Source organism: Mirounga leonina, unplaced genomic scaffold (assembly GCF_011800145.1).
Source record: "Mirounga leonina isolate KUSES-001 unplaced genomic scaffold, KU_Mleo_1.0 Mir_166, whole genome shotgun sequence".
Lineage (NCBI taxonomy): Eukaryota > Metazoa > Chordata > Mammalia > Carnivora > Phocidae > Mirounga > Mirounga leonina.
In genome coordinates this window covers 28,380,707-28,394,019 of record NW_023270418.1, presented here as the reverse complement: position 1 = coordinate 28,394,019, position 13,313 = coordinate 28,380,707, and positions in this window count along the sequence as shown.

Below are 13,313 nucleotides of genomic sequence, written 5' to 3'. Positions count from 1 at the left end.
CGCCCCGCCCCGGCCGCCCCCGGGCCTCCCCGACGGGGCCGAGGCCGCGCCGGCTCCGGGGGCCCCCCGCCCCAGCCTGTCCCTGCGCCGGGAGGGGGGCCGGGCCGGGCCGGGGAGGAGGCGCCCTCTCGGGGCCCCGCCGCCACGCTGCGCCGCCCGCCCTCCGGCCTCCCCCGCTCCCTCCGCCGGAGGCCGACTGGCTCGGGTTCGCGCTGACTTGCGGCTCCGCGACCCGTCGCCCTGGCAACCCCCGACGCGTGTGCGGCTGCCAATGAGGCGGACGGGGGGCGGGGCGGGGCGGGGCCGAGGTGCCACCCGAGCGGGGACCCGGCGCCCAGGCCCGCCCCCCGCCGGCCCGGGCGACCCGCCCCGGGAGCCGTGCACGCCGAGGCAACCCCAGGTCCGCGCCCCGAAGGCCGGGCGCCGCGCCCACAGCGACCCGACGTCCGACGCTGTCTGCACCTGCAACACGACGAGCCGTTGGGCGAGCGGTTGTGTGGACCCGGAGCAGCAAGTTAGAAGGAACCGAGGACCTAGGAAACGTGGCGCGCGACCCGGGACTCTGGCCGAGTGGCTCTCGGGGAGGGACTGAGGGGCGCGGTCAGTGCCGGCTCTTCGTCGCCAACGGCTTGCGCCCATTCTCACTTTAGGATAGTAACTCGGAGCGGTGTTCCCTTCTGGCCCTTTTCAGGGTGGGTCACATCGGAGGCTTTGTGGGGACCCGGGCTGGGCTGGACCCCATCCCCCGCCCCCACTGCGCAACGGGTTCCTCGTCAGTGCGCTCCCGCTCCAGTCTCCTGCCTTGTCCCTCCAGCTGCGTTCGAGGTCTGCGTGTGGCTGCGGTGGGCAGAGGACAGGGACACGTGAGCCCCTTTGAGCACCACCAAGGATGACCACGGTCATTCTGTAACTCTCTTGCGCATGCTCCCACCAACAGCTGTGTGCCCCTGCCTTCTTCCCTCCCATTCAGAGCCCTCCTGCCAGAGCTCTTGGCAGAAACCCTCGCCCCCGTGTCCTCCGAGCCTGCCATGTGCCCAGCGCTCTACTAAGAGCATTGCACTGAATCCTTGCAACACGTCTGAGCTCGGTACCCTCATTACCCCAAAGTTAAAGGCGGAGAAACTGAGGCTCTGAGGGGTTTGACTTGGGTGACCTGCCCAAGGTCACCGCGCTGGTGAGTGGCTGGGATTTGTGCTCTTAATCATTGTACCACACTAACATATAAGAAACAACGAATTTTCTCACCCCGGAGCCTCTAACTCTCCTGCCAAAGCTACAAGGAAAGCATCATTAGTCCCATGTGGAAGATGAGGAAAGTGGCCTGAGAGGGATTAGGGAATCTGCTTAAGGTCACCACAGCCAGTAGAAGTTACATCCAGGCAGCGGCGTCTGCAGGCTCGATGCTTCTTCCATCCTGCCTCCCCTTGAACCTGGCTCGTGTGCGCGTGTAACTGACCCTGTCCCCTGCAGCACCCTGACCCACCCCCATCCCTGATGCACCCTGATCCTTTGACCCACCCCCATCCCCACTGCAGGCAGAGAGGGAGGCCAGCCCAGGGGCAGAGAGTGGCCAATGCCAGGAGAGCATGAGAACCACTTGTAAGCTGGAATGTCACCTCCCGGGGCAGACAAGTTTATCTCCTTCGCTGCAGCACCATGTCTAGCACGTAGCAGGTATTCAGTGAAAACTTCTAACATTTTTTAAATGGAAACAAACTTTACATACCATGAAATGCTGAGATCGTAAGTGTACAGTTTGATGAGTTTTGACAAATGTAAACACCCATGTAATACTTCCATCACTCAGAGCTCCCCTGAGCCTCTTTCAGTCAATCCCCGCCTCCCAGAGGCAACCATGAGTGTGACCTTTATCATCACGGATCAGTTTTGCCTGTTCTTGAATTTCATATAAATGAGATTATTCAGTGCCTGTTCTTTTCTTTTTTTTCCTTGTTCCTGGCTTCTTTTGCTCAGATGCGCCATATATACTTGTTGGATAAAGGGATGAAAAGGCATGGGGTGAACAGCTGATGGGAGACAGAGGCAGGTATCGCTGTGAGCCAGGAACCCAGCCACGGACCCCTGTCCTGGGAGGGGCACTCGCAAAATGAAGGCGGGACTCTGAGCCGAGGCAGGGGACTCAGGCAGAGATTAAGTGGAGCCCAGACACCAGACCTGGGGTGTAAGAGGCTTCTGAGCTCCTTCTGTACTTCATCTAAGCCCCAACCCAACTCTTTCTTCTACTCATTTGGGAGACTTTTTGGAAGAGACCAAAAAGCCGAAGAGAACCCAGCCAGGCTACTGGGGAAGAGGATGAGCCCCTCCCTCTCACCCTCCCCCACCCCACCCCCCCCGCCGCCGCCCCCCAGGCAGTTTCCCCAAGGGAACATTCGCTGTGGAGGAGGAAGCCCCGCCAGCACCCCCCACCCCCCTTGCCACGTTCTCGGAACTGGCACTCCAGCACCAGGCGGCCCTCTTGGGCTCTACGGACCTGGCAGGAGCCACAGGAGCCCCTGCAAATCCAGCACCGGCCTGGCAGAGCTTCCTGGTTCAAGGGCACAGGGGACCAGCCCTCTCTTTTTCCTCCGAATCTTTTTCTTGCTCTGGGTAGATCATGTGCCTTCACCTCCCACCAGGACCTTCTCGGTGGGTAAAGGTAAAATGTGCTGGCGTTCGGGGCCCACGCAGGCTGGCAGCCGGGCAATCATGTTGATGAATCACGCGAGCGCTGCAGGCGCCTGGTCCTTGTCGAGCATCACTAATGAATTAGCTTCACCCCCAGCACGGGGCCTCTCAGCCTTTCCCTGCTCCCCAGGAAGGCAGGAAACTGAGACCCGGGAAGGGGGAGCAGCGGGGAGGGAAGAAAGGGCTCCAATGGCTCCAGGGATGGGCTCGGACCCGGCCGTCCCCTCTGCCCACACACACGCGCACACACACACACACACCCCGGAAAAATGCCCAAAGTGCACGTCCCTCAGGCCCCCCAGAAACGGCTTCTCTATGCCTCTTCACGAGCTATAACTGCCCTGCCCACCTCCAAATCTGTGTGGGTTTTTTTAAAATAAATTTTTGAAATACAGAAAAAGTACAAAGCTCTCTGTGACAAACACCCCTGTGCCCGGCATCCAGCGTTGACAATTGTTCACATTTTGTCATACTTGCTATACATCTATGTTCTTTTAAATAAAAAGAAGGCAGCACATGTAGTCATACAAAAGTCTCCTTTGTGCCCTCCCGTGCGTTTCCCCCCCCCCTCCCCCGCGCTGATCCTGCCAAGGCCCCCTCTGGCTCCCATTCCCCTCTCTGGGGCCAGGACCACTGGGGTTGCTGAGACTAGAATAAGATCGTGGAGTGTCAGCATCGTAGGTTCTTAGCAAGGCTTTGAGCCTATTAGATCCAACCAGGAAACACCAGAGCAGGGATGATGCTGAGCTTTGTTAAATGTCCGCAAGAAGTTAGGGACCCTCATCCCAGAACAATGCGTGGAGACAGGAACTCATCATTGATGTGCACGATTCCCAGGGGTTCATGATCTCCTGGGGTCTAGTCCAACTCCCTCATTCGGAGAAAAGGGACATTGACCATGTGTCCTTCATGCCACGCCTCACTCCCCTGACCTGCATCGCCCCCCAACTTGAGTCCTTGCCTCCATTCAGGTATTCATTCAACAAACAGGAAGTCCCTACTTGTGTGCCCAGGCACTGGGGATTGCTGTGAATGTGAACATTATAGACAAAAACCCCTGACTGTAGAACTTCTATCCCTGTGAGTGGAGATAAGCAACAAAATGCATCCACAGTCGGTCAGGGGCTAGTCAGGCTATGCAGGAAATGAAGCAAGGGAGAGAGAGAAGGAGGATGGAGGACCCCATTTAAAACAGAGTGGCTGGGGAGACCTCCTTGACGGGATGGCCTTGGAGAAAAGATGGGAAGGAAGAGAGAGGGCAAACCTTGCAGACAGATGTCAAGGGGAAATGCATTCCAGGCAGAGGGGGTGGTGGGGCCAAGACCCTGGGGCAGGAGTGGGGAGGGGGAGAGGGTTCTGGAGCAGCAAGGAGCCTGGGGAGCAAGGAGGAGTATGGTTACAGATGAGGCCAGAGACAGCTAGTGAGGAGGGGGCAGACCTCAGCGGGGCCGTGGCTTTTGCGGACGCTTTGGTTTGACTCTGGGTGAGAGAGGTCACTGGGGAACTTTGAGCAGAAGAGTGGCAAACAATCTGACACGTATTTCAACAGAATCCATTTGGCTGCGGCTGTAAGAAAGGGGTGTGTGTGTGTGTGTGTGTGTGTGTGTGTGTGTGTGTCAGGGGGGAGGAGTTTGTGCAACTCATACCCCTGTCGTTTTGATTCTCTTCCACAGGAAAACGCTGCTTATCACTTACTGAGCACCTGTAGATCATCTCATCCACCTCCCAGCACAGTTTTGCCAGGCAGTACTAAATGCCCCTTCTTTGACTGATGAGAAAACAGATCCCGCGAAGTAGCTCGATCAAGGTTACCCAGCTGGGAAGGGGCAAAGCCAGGCCATCCTATTGCAACGTCTGGGCTTCTCCTACTATGTCTCATTGTCTCTCTCGGCTGGGGGAAATTGAAGAAAGCACCCAGGTTGTCTAAACGCTTGCCCCCATCCTGCAAACAGCAAAAAGGTTCCAGGACTGCCCTACTTGGAGATTTTGATCCCAGGCCCCAGGGCTCGGTGTGTTTGACCAACTGGGGGCGTCCTAGGACGCACAGGACAAGCCTAGGAACCTCAAACAGGTTCAAGAAGGCAGAGCAAGGAGGTTCCCAAGTCCAGGGGCACCCCAGGGCTGCAATCTGGGCTTCAGGGTTTGCCTATTAGCAAATTCCAGGCAGTCTCCGACCCATGATTAGCCCAGGGCCCTTCACTAGGTAGCCAAACTCATGAGGCTAGCTCAGCCACTACCAACCTGCTCCCCAGACTCCTTCGAAACTAGAGTCTAGACATGTCCTGAGGATCACATTCCCCTGGAACTTGAGCCCTGAGGGTGACCTGCCAGGACTGTTGGAAGGTGAGTCTTCTCCCTTACCTCTTCCAGGGACACCAGAGCTGGAGCAAAAGAGGCCGAGAGTAAAGGCCACACCTCCATGCCATGGACGGGAACCCGACCATTCGAAGGGGTTCTGGCCATGACACCTTCTTTTCCCAGGAAGAAGCTGCAGTGCTCATGGCTAGCAGCTGCCCTTATGTTAATACATTCCTCCATCTGTGGTCAAGGGCAGGCTGGATCTTCTGCCCTGACACTCTACACCCAGGTCTCGACCAGGACTGCCAAATACTTGCCTGCTCTGGTCCCCTTCTCTGGGGCAGGGGCTGCTGAGGGTCACAACTTCTTCTTCCTGAGCACTCAGCCCAACTCCTTCTCCCAGGGCGATGGGGTGGGGCTGGATTGAGCCCTGGGCCAGTGGAGGTGGGCAGAAGTACTACATGCCACATCCATACACAATCCTCCACTCTTTGATTTTCTACAGTATTAAAGGTGGAAAAACCTGGATCCCCAAGTCACCACTTAGAGATGAGTGACCCGACCCACATTAAACTGTGAGGCAAATGAGAAATACAATTTTTAAAAAAAAATCTTATTTATTTATGTGAGAGAGAGAGAGACAGAGAGAGCACAGCAGGGGGAGCATCAGAGGGAGAGGGACAAGCAGGCTTCCCGATGAGCAGGGAGCCTGACATGGGCCTCGATCCCCCCAGGACCCTGAGATCATGACCTGACCCAAAGGCAGACGTTTAACTGACTGAGCCACCCAGGCACCCCAAGAAATACATTTTTAGTATGTTTAGCCATTTAGACTTAAGGGCTGTTGGACTGACTAGCACACTTGCTCTCAGTTTCTCAAATGTGCCGGCTTCTCTCTGTTCCAGGACCTCTAGACACATGCTGGGTTCTCCTCTTCCTTCTCGACGTGGCTCGCATTCCTCATCTTTAAGGTTTCAGCTCAAACTTTCCTCTCTCAGAGACTCCTTCCAGAATCTTCCAGGGCACATCAAGCCGCCACGCTATAGATCCTCGAGCTTCCACGTTTCTCCTTCGAAGTACTTATTCCAACTCCAATTAAAGAAATAATTCCCTGTGAATTCTTTGATTGAAAACTGTTTCCCCTGTTATAAGATATAAGCTCTATGAGGGTAGGGACCTTGTCTGCTGATATTCCACATACTCAGCCCTGTGCTTACTGCATTGAGCCCGCTCAAGGAATATGTGTTGAATGAACAGATGGAGACCGTCTTTCCCTCATGTGTCTTGGGGCCATCTGTTCCATCTGAGCTACTCATCATCTCTGAACCTTAATTTTCACATCTGGAGAAGGAACCCAGGGCTAGGGGTTGGTGAGCAAGGCACAAAATTTAAGGGGGCGCCAAAGAAGACTCAGTAATCAAGATAAGTGACAGTTTAATGCAATATTTTTAAATCCAAAATTGATGCAAAAAGTCTATGATGAACAAAATATTAAAATTTTAAATGAAGATAGGATCAGTTATCAGTGCTATCTATGATGAACCATATCAAAGCCTCTGGCAAAAGGGAAAATCAACAGTACTCAAGCTGTCTTTACTTAAAATGTTGGTATTTTGTTCATTTGAATTTTTTGCATTCACTTTTATTTTTTTAAGTAATGGCGTTCAACTATTATTTCTCTTGATTGCTGAGTTTTCCGGCACTTCTCTGAATTTTGTGCCTGGGAAAAGGCCTCCTTCCCTTCACCCTAGTCCTGGCCCAGGAATGGGCGCAGTCACCCTCTCTTGAAGAATGATCATGAAGCTTCAGGGAGTAATACGGGACCTGGGGATTGTCATTCTGAGATATTAACTGATGCTCCACCGGAGACAATTTTCAACATATCCATTCCCGTAAGTTGGCTTCCTGTATTCTCCACTCTCCAAGGGAAACTCAGAACAAAGGGTCAAATCCTTGGCTTTGAGTTGCAAAAGAAGCTTTGAAACCCAGAGTTCGGACTACAGCCATGCAAGAGCTGGGTTTAGAGAGAGAAAAATTTTTCTGAAGGTCCAAAAGCTTGGCTTTGAACTTGGAGAGAAGGGAGCTGATGATGTAAGCCCTGGGAGCGGGAAAGCATGTGTCATCACAGAAGCCAAGATCCCACCCAACAAGAGATAAAGCCTCAGCCAGTAGGTGGGAGAGAAGGGGCAGAGCAGAGCACCCCTACAGATGGATGGCCTGCAAAGGAGCTCAGGTGCCACCTGCCCTGGGCTGAGGCAGAGGGCGGCACGAAAAATATCCCAGGTACATAGAGGGGACACCAGGGCAGAGGGAATCTGTCCTTTCCTTACCACATGTGGCCTAAGAATTCAAGAGGCCTCCTAAAGCCTCCCCTTGGCTGTATGGAGAAGCCCCAGGAGAGTAGAAATTGAGGGGAGCTAGCCCCTCCCCTGAATCCCCTACACACCCGTGTCACGAGGGAGAACATCCAGAAGTTTCTGCACCTCTGAGATGGACTTGGTGGGCTGACAGCAGCTGATGGACCTGGAGGGGCTCCATGTGTGGTCCAGCTGAAGGGTTGTTTGTGTAACCCCGGCAACCAGAGGTCAGAAGGTCGTAGTTGCTTCTGGGAGGACACAGGTGGATGGACCAAAACCCATGAAGATCACACATGTGAGGGGGAGGCCATATAGATAGATGCCTCTCCCCCAAGAGCAAGCGCCACCCCTCCTGGGGAGTAGGACACAAGAGGGAGGAGGGGCAGAACTCCTGACTTGATTGGATTTGAATCTTGAACGAACAATTTGAATTCAAAGGGGATGAGGAGGTTGGGCTGGAAAGCAATGGGTGGACGTCTTTGCTAAGTTCAGTTACAGATAGACCAGCGTACATTTCTGAGCTCCCGACTATGTGGCTTGGGAAATCCACACCCGCTGTGCGCACAGCTGAGCAGATGGTGCCATGCACAGTGGAACCCCGTCCCAGGGGCCCCATGGGCATCGGGGACCTGGCAGACTGGTGTACTTTTAGGGAAGTCGAGGAAGGGTATCTGTTCCCCATGTCTCACAGAGGGTCCTTAAAGGCTGGGAGCGTCCCCGCCAGGTGTAGAAGGCACTGCACAAATGCTCATCCCCTTCTTCTTGATGGTAGCATGGATGTGAAGGACATCTGAAGTCCTTGAGCCTCTCAGCATTCTCCTATGTCGGACAACCCCAACTGCCCTACAAAATGGAACCCGCCCGCCCTCCCGCACAGGGTGAAAACGCTGGGAGCTCACTTTGCCAGCTTCCTTTGCAAGCTGGGTGGGTACAGGTAGGGGACCAGGGAGCCACCCATCAGAAGCACCCACCCCTGATTTGGAATCGGAAATGAGGGACGCAGAGCACGGCGGACTGCGCAGGATCCCTTCCAAGGTTGGGTGGGGGCTGGGGCAGCGGGAGCCACGTCCAGTGCCCAGCAATGGGGGAGACAGGCTGTCGCCGTGGGCCAAGGTTCATGGGACAATTTTGGCCCCCATTTTTGGCTGGGTAGCCTCTAAGCTTTGTTCTCAAGTCTACCTGAAGATTCTGTGAGCTCTGAATTCCTTTTACTAAATTCCTCTTTTTTTTTTTTTTTTTTTAAGATTTTATTTATTTGACAGAGAGAGACACAGTGAGAGAGGGAACACAAGCAGGGGGAGTGGGAGAGGGAGAAGCAGGCTTCCCGTGGAGCAGGGAGCCCGATGCGGGGCTCGATCCCAGGACCCTGGGACCATGACCCGAGCGGAAGGCAGACGCTCAACCGACTGAGCCACCCAGGCGTCCCTTAATAAATTCCTCTTCTGCTTACATTAGCTAACGTCTGTTTCTGTTGCTTGCAAAGAGCTTTGACCCCTACCGTGCGTGAGCAGACTTCAGCCTGTGAGCACTAACAGAGCCCCATAACCACCGTGGAGGGTCCACTGTCCCATGCTGCAGGGTCTTCACTGTGGTACCCAGGGGTGCCCACACTGCCAGGTGCCTTGTATATGCTCGGGAATCAGTTTGCCCATGTTCTTCAAAGCCAGCCTCCTGCCCTGGAGCCAGAGCCCTCCAGGAGAACGTGTCTCTGCTGCAAGGCTCTTATCATGGGGACCACACCTTGTCATTGGGGCCATAGTAAGGATGCTGGGGTCCAGAGTCCCATAAAGTCTTTTCTGAACACTGCTCCTTCGGCATCTCACCCAGTCGATCTCTTAGGATGGGTGGGCTAGACCGATGCCCTTCTGATCTGTCCCTTTACCTGCAGACCTGGGAGGAAATACACTCACATTCACACACACTCGCATATCCCTTCAGCATATCCTTCGTATCCCATATCCTTCAGCAAAAGAAAACAAAGCCCCATGTTTGGCTGGCTGCTAATGCCATGGCCCGGCCCTGCTAGGAAGCTTCTAGGCCTCCACTTCTGCCTACTTGAGAGCCCCATTTCAGTGACGTGATGGGAAAGGCCTTGTGTTCAGAGCACCGACACCCGAGCGTGTGCTCACTAAGCTGCATGGCTTTGGAGGAGGTTGCTTCCTCGCTGGCCCAGATTACTTGGTTATCACAAAGGTTTTCCCAGGAGTGAAGCTTTACGGTGCCAAGAACTTGCCCTCAGAGCCCTGCCTGTAGCAGCGTCCGGTCCCGTGAGAAGCGTGGAGTGTCTGAATGCCTGGGAGACCTGGCCAGCCTCCTCTGACCTTGAACCGAGACCCTGGCGGGGTGGGGGGGGGGGGCCTTCCTGGATCTGACTCCTCCTCTACCCTTGCATATTTGGCTGTTCGGAAAATGTCCTTGAGAATGGGTGGCCCTCCGGATGGTCAAAGAAGAAGGCGGGGATCGGATTCTCATTGTCAGGCCCTCCATCTGTCTGGGTGTAGCAAACCCACCGTCCTCCCCACGCAGGCTTCCTGCCACCCCCTCCTCCGGGGGTGGGGGGTCCTCCAGGTCCACAGACAGATGCCTTCCCCACTGGCCAGCTGTCAAGCCCGCGAGCTGGTGGCTCTGCGCGTCACCACGTGACCTGGGCCAGGCAGTACCTGTCAACGTCAGCTGCCCCAGCTCGGCGACGGGCAGAGCCTCACACGCGTCCACGTGCGTCCGCAGTGGGGCCCGAGAGCGTGGCATCCAGCGCTTCTCCCCGACCTGCTGTCCCACTGGCCCGCGGGGCTGCACACCCCCACACCACGGCTGTCAGCGCAGCTCCCACCTGCGCCCCCAAACTTCCCCCGGAGGGGGGCTCCCCGGGGTTCTCGCTGAAAAGCTGAAGGCCCACGGAATATTCCCAGCACCCAGCAGGCTGTGGGGGCTTCAGAAAGCTAGCAGTCGTCATTGTGCACCCCACCACAGTTTCTAAAGCATCTGTGGGGAGTGGAAGGAAGCTTCTGGTAGCAGCTACATTTGGGCACCCACTGCGGGTGACTCGCTTCCACGCCCAAAGCCTGGCTTCCAGTGAGGGGACAGGTGGGCCGCCTCCAGGAGAGCCTGGCAGAAGTTGGCCTTGGGGACACGACAGGGGCAGCCTCGGCCTCCCCGTGAGGCCGTACAGTGGGTCGCCTGACCCAGCAGGGGGCTGCTCCTGGAGAAGGGTCCTGAGGAGGCCTGTCCAGGGCCAAGCAGGAGGAGGCAAGAGCCAGAGCCTGTGACTATGTCAAGTCCCGACTCCTAGCTGGGCCCCTGTTCCCTCTGCGCCAGAATCAAGGCAGCTACTTGTCGCCCGCAGAGCGCTTTATGCCCGCCATCCTGGGTAGCCCACAGCCTGGGTCCTGCCACTCGCTTCTGCTCAGAATGGTCAGGTGGCCTCGCAGCCCAGCGCAGGAGGCAGCCTTGGGTGTGGAGAGCCGGGAATGAGCCCAGGCAGTCTGACCCCAGAGCTCAGGCCCCGCCGGGGGGAAGAGAGGGCGCTGGGCTGAGGCTGGCTGGGGCCTGACCGAGGACTCAAGTCTCAAAAGGGCGAGGCGAAATGAAGCCCTAGTACCCACGCCCACACTCACCCGACAGCAAAGAGGGGGAGTGACAGGGCAAAGGCCTTCGCTTCAACAGAGGGTTCAGCAACCTCAGTAGCCACAGGGTGGGGAGTATCCACCCCTCCTGCCCTGGGGACACAGAGTCCCCTAATTGAGGAGGAGGACAGAGAAGGGCTCCTTAGCATGGTAGGAAAACCTAGCCAACCCGCCTTCCCCATGGGCTTGCCCACCTCACAGCCTCACTTGTCCGTCCCCGCTGACCCCCGACCAGGCCTTGAGCTGGCCCCTGCACTGTGTCCTGGCCCACAGCCTTGCCTCCTTCAGCCCCCACCACTGGCCATGCTGCCCATTTCAAGCTCACACTTGCCCTCCCCCACTGGGCCTGCCCCGAGTAACTCAGTGGGGTGGGCAGAGGTCAGGAAGGCGGTTATGACTCGGAGTCAACTCACATCCCCCCCAAGGCAGCCGCCACCGTGGGCTCCCATGCCAGCCCTTACCAACAGGCGCCCACCCACAGCCCTTGCTGCTGTGTGACCTGGGGCGAGTGGCTCCGCCTCTCTGGGTGTCTGTCTCCTCATCCAGAAGTTGGGGAAATCCATGCTCTGCTCCAGGCAGGAGTTCCAGAACCATCTAAGCTAGGCATTGGCCCCGCCTTCCTGCTACCACATGCCCTGGGTCACCCCGTCCTTACACAGTCCTTCGGGCTGGGACCCAGGATCCAAACGGGGAGGCTGGGATGGGCTGCCTGGAGAGAGGCCGAAGGGGGTGAAGGCAGGGGCTAAAGGAAAGAGAAGGGTGCTGCTCAGCCCCCTTCCCTCGGGTGCGGTCCAGAGCTCCAGCTCAGGAAACATCATGGGGTGGCCCCAGCTCACATGGCCTGGAAACGGGGTGCAGGACAATGGGAGGCGGAGGAGACCTAGAAAGGGTGTGATGAGGCTCCAGTGTCCCCAACACCATATCCCCTACTGAGTCAGACAGAGGAGGGGTGAGCTATAAAAGGATACTGGTGGGGAAGAAGGACACGGTCACGTGCAGTGGTGTGTGTGTGTCTGTCCGTCTGTCTTGTACGTCTCTGCACATCTGTTTGGGTGTGTCTGTGTGTCTGTGTCTAAGCACGTTGCATGTCTGTAAGTCTGCCTCTGTGTCTGTGTGTCTGTCTGCATGTACAAGCGTTCGGGTGTTTCGGTCTCCGGCGCGCTTGTGTTAGTCTGTGTGTACTTGTCTGTTGGCACGTATGTGTTAGCACGTGTGCATCTCCAGGGGTCTGTGTATTTGGGGGGGACTGTGGGCGGGAAGGGACCTGTCGATCCCCTCCCCCACCTCCTCACGGCCAGGCCACAGTTGGGACCCAGCGCAGTTGGCAAATCTCTGATTTGGTAACTCACCCCTAACGCTGGAGGCCATGGACCTGCAGGACCCACCCACAGCCTGTGGGGCTGTCACTGGGTCCGAGTCTGGCTGGGTTTGCAGCCGAGAGACTCTGTGTCCCCTCCTCCCCTCCTCCAGGGCTGGAGCCAGCTGGAGCCACCCACATGCCACATGGATCCCCAGCCAGGCCGAGCGAGGACGCTGCCACGGAGGGGGAGGGGGTGGGGGGCAGCTGCTAGACCACTGAGTCTGCCCCTCAGCATGCCGGCTGGCCTGGAAGGTGCTGGAGACATCCCGGCCTTGGCCTGCGGCTGCCTCTCTACCCTTAGGACCTCAAGCAACTGAGGCACACTCTCTGGGTCCAGGTTCCCCTTTATAAGACGAGGAGCTGGTGCTGGCAGGAACATAGCATACGGTTGCGTAGTTGTGCACTGTGCAAATGCACCTGCTGAAGGTGAGGGAAGGCACTGAGAGGCAGCCTGGGTTCCGCCCTGCAGGCTGAGGGACCCCGTGTCAGGCGGCAGCGTCCGGAGGAAGGGATGCATTCTTCCCACAAGAAGTTTGCTCTTTAGGGACTGTGCTTGGGGGTGGGGGGATTCCTTGTTCTAATCCTCACAAAAGGGCTGCCCTGAGGCACGAGCCTTTTCAACCAGCCCCTGCCCCTCCCTGGCTCAGTGTAAAGGCGTCCATCTGTCACAGACCCTCGTCCGTCTGTCTCTAGAGAGAGATCTCTGTGACTGCCTGCCCCTCTGCTCCTCTCTGCCTCTCCCCACTCTGTCCCGCCTGCTCCCTGCCAGGGCTCCTGGCCTTCCACACCGACTGAGCATTCAGCACCAACTGTAGGAGACCCCCTGACAGGAGAGGAATCTGTGTCCTTGTCCCTAGTGTCACCGTGAGTCCAACCCGACCTTCCTGACTCCAAAGCGGGCCCGGGCCCCTCTACTCCTGCATGCTCGCCCTGCACCACCCCCCATCCTTTTCCCAGCTCCCCTGCCAGTGACTGGACACATGGGCTGCT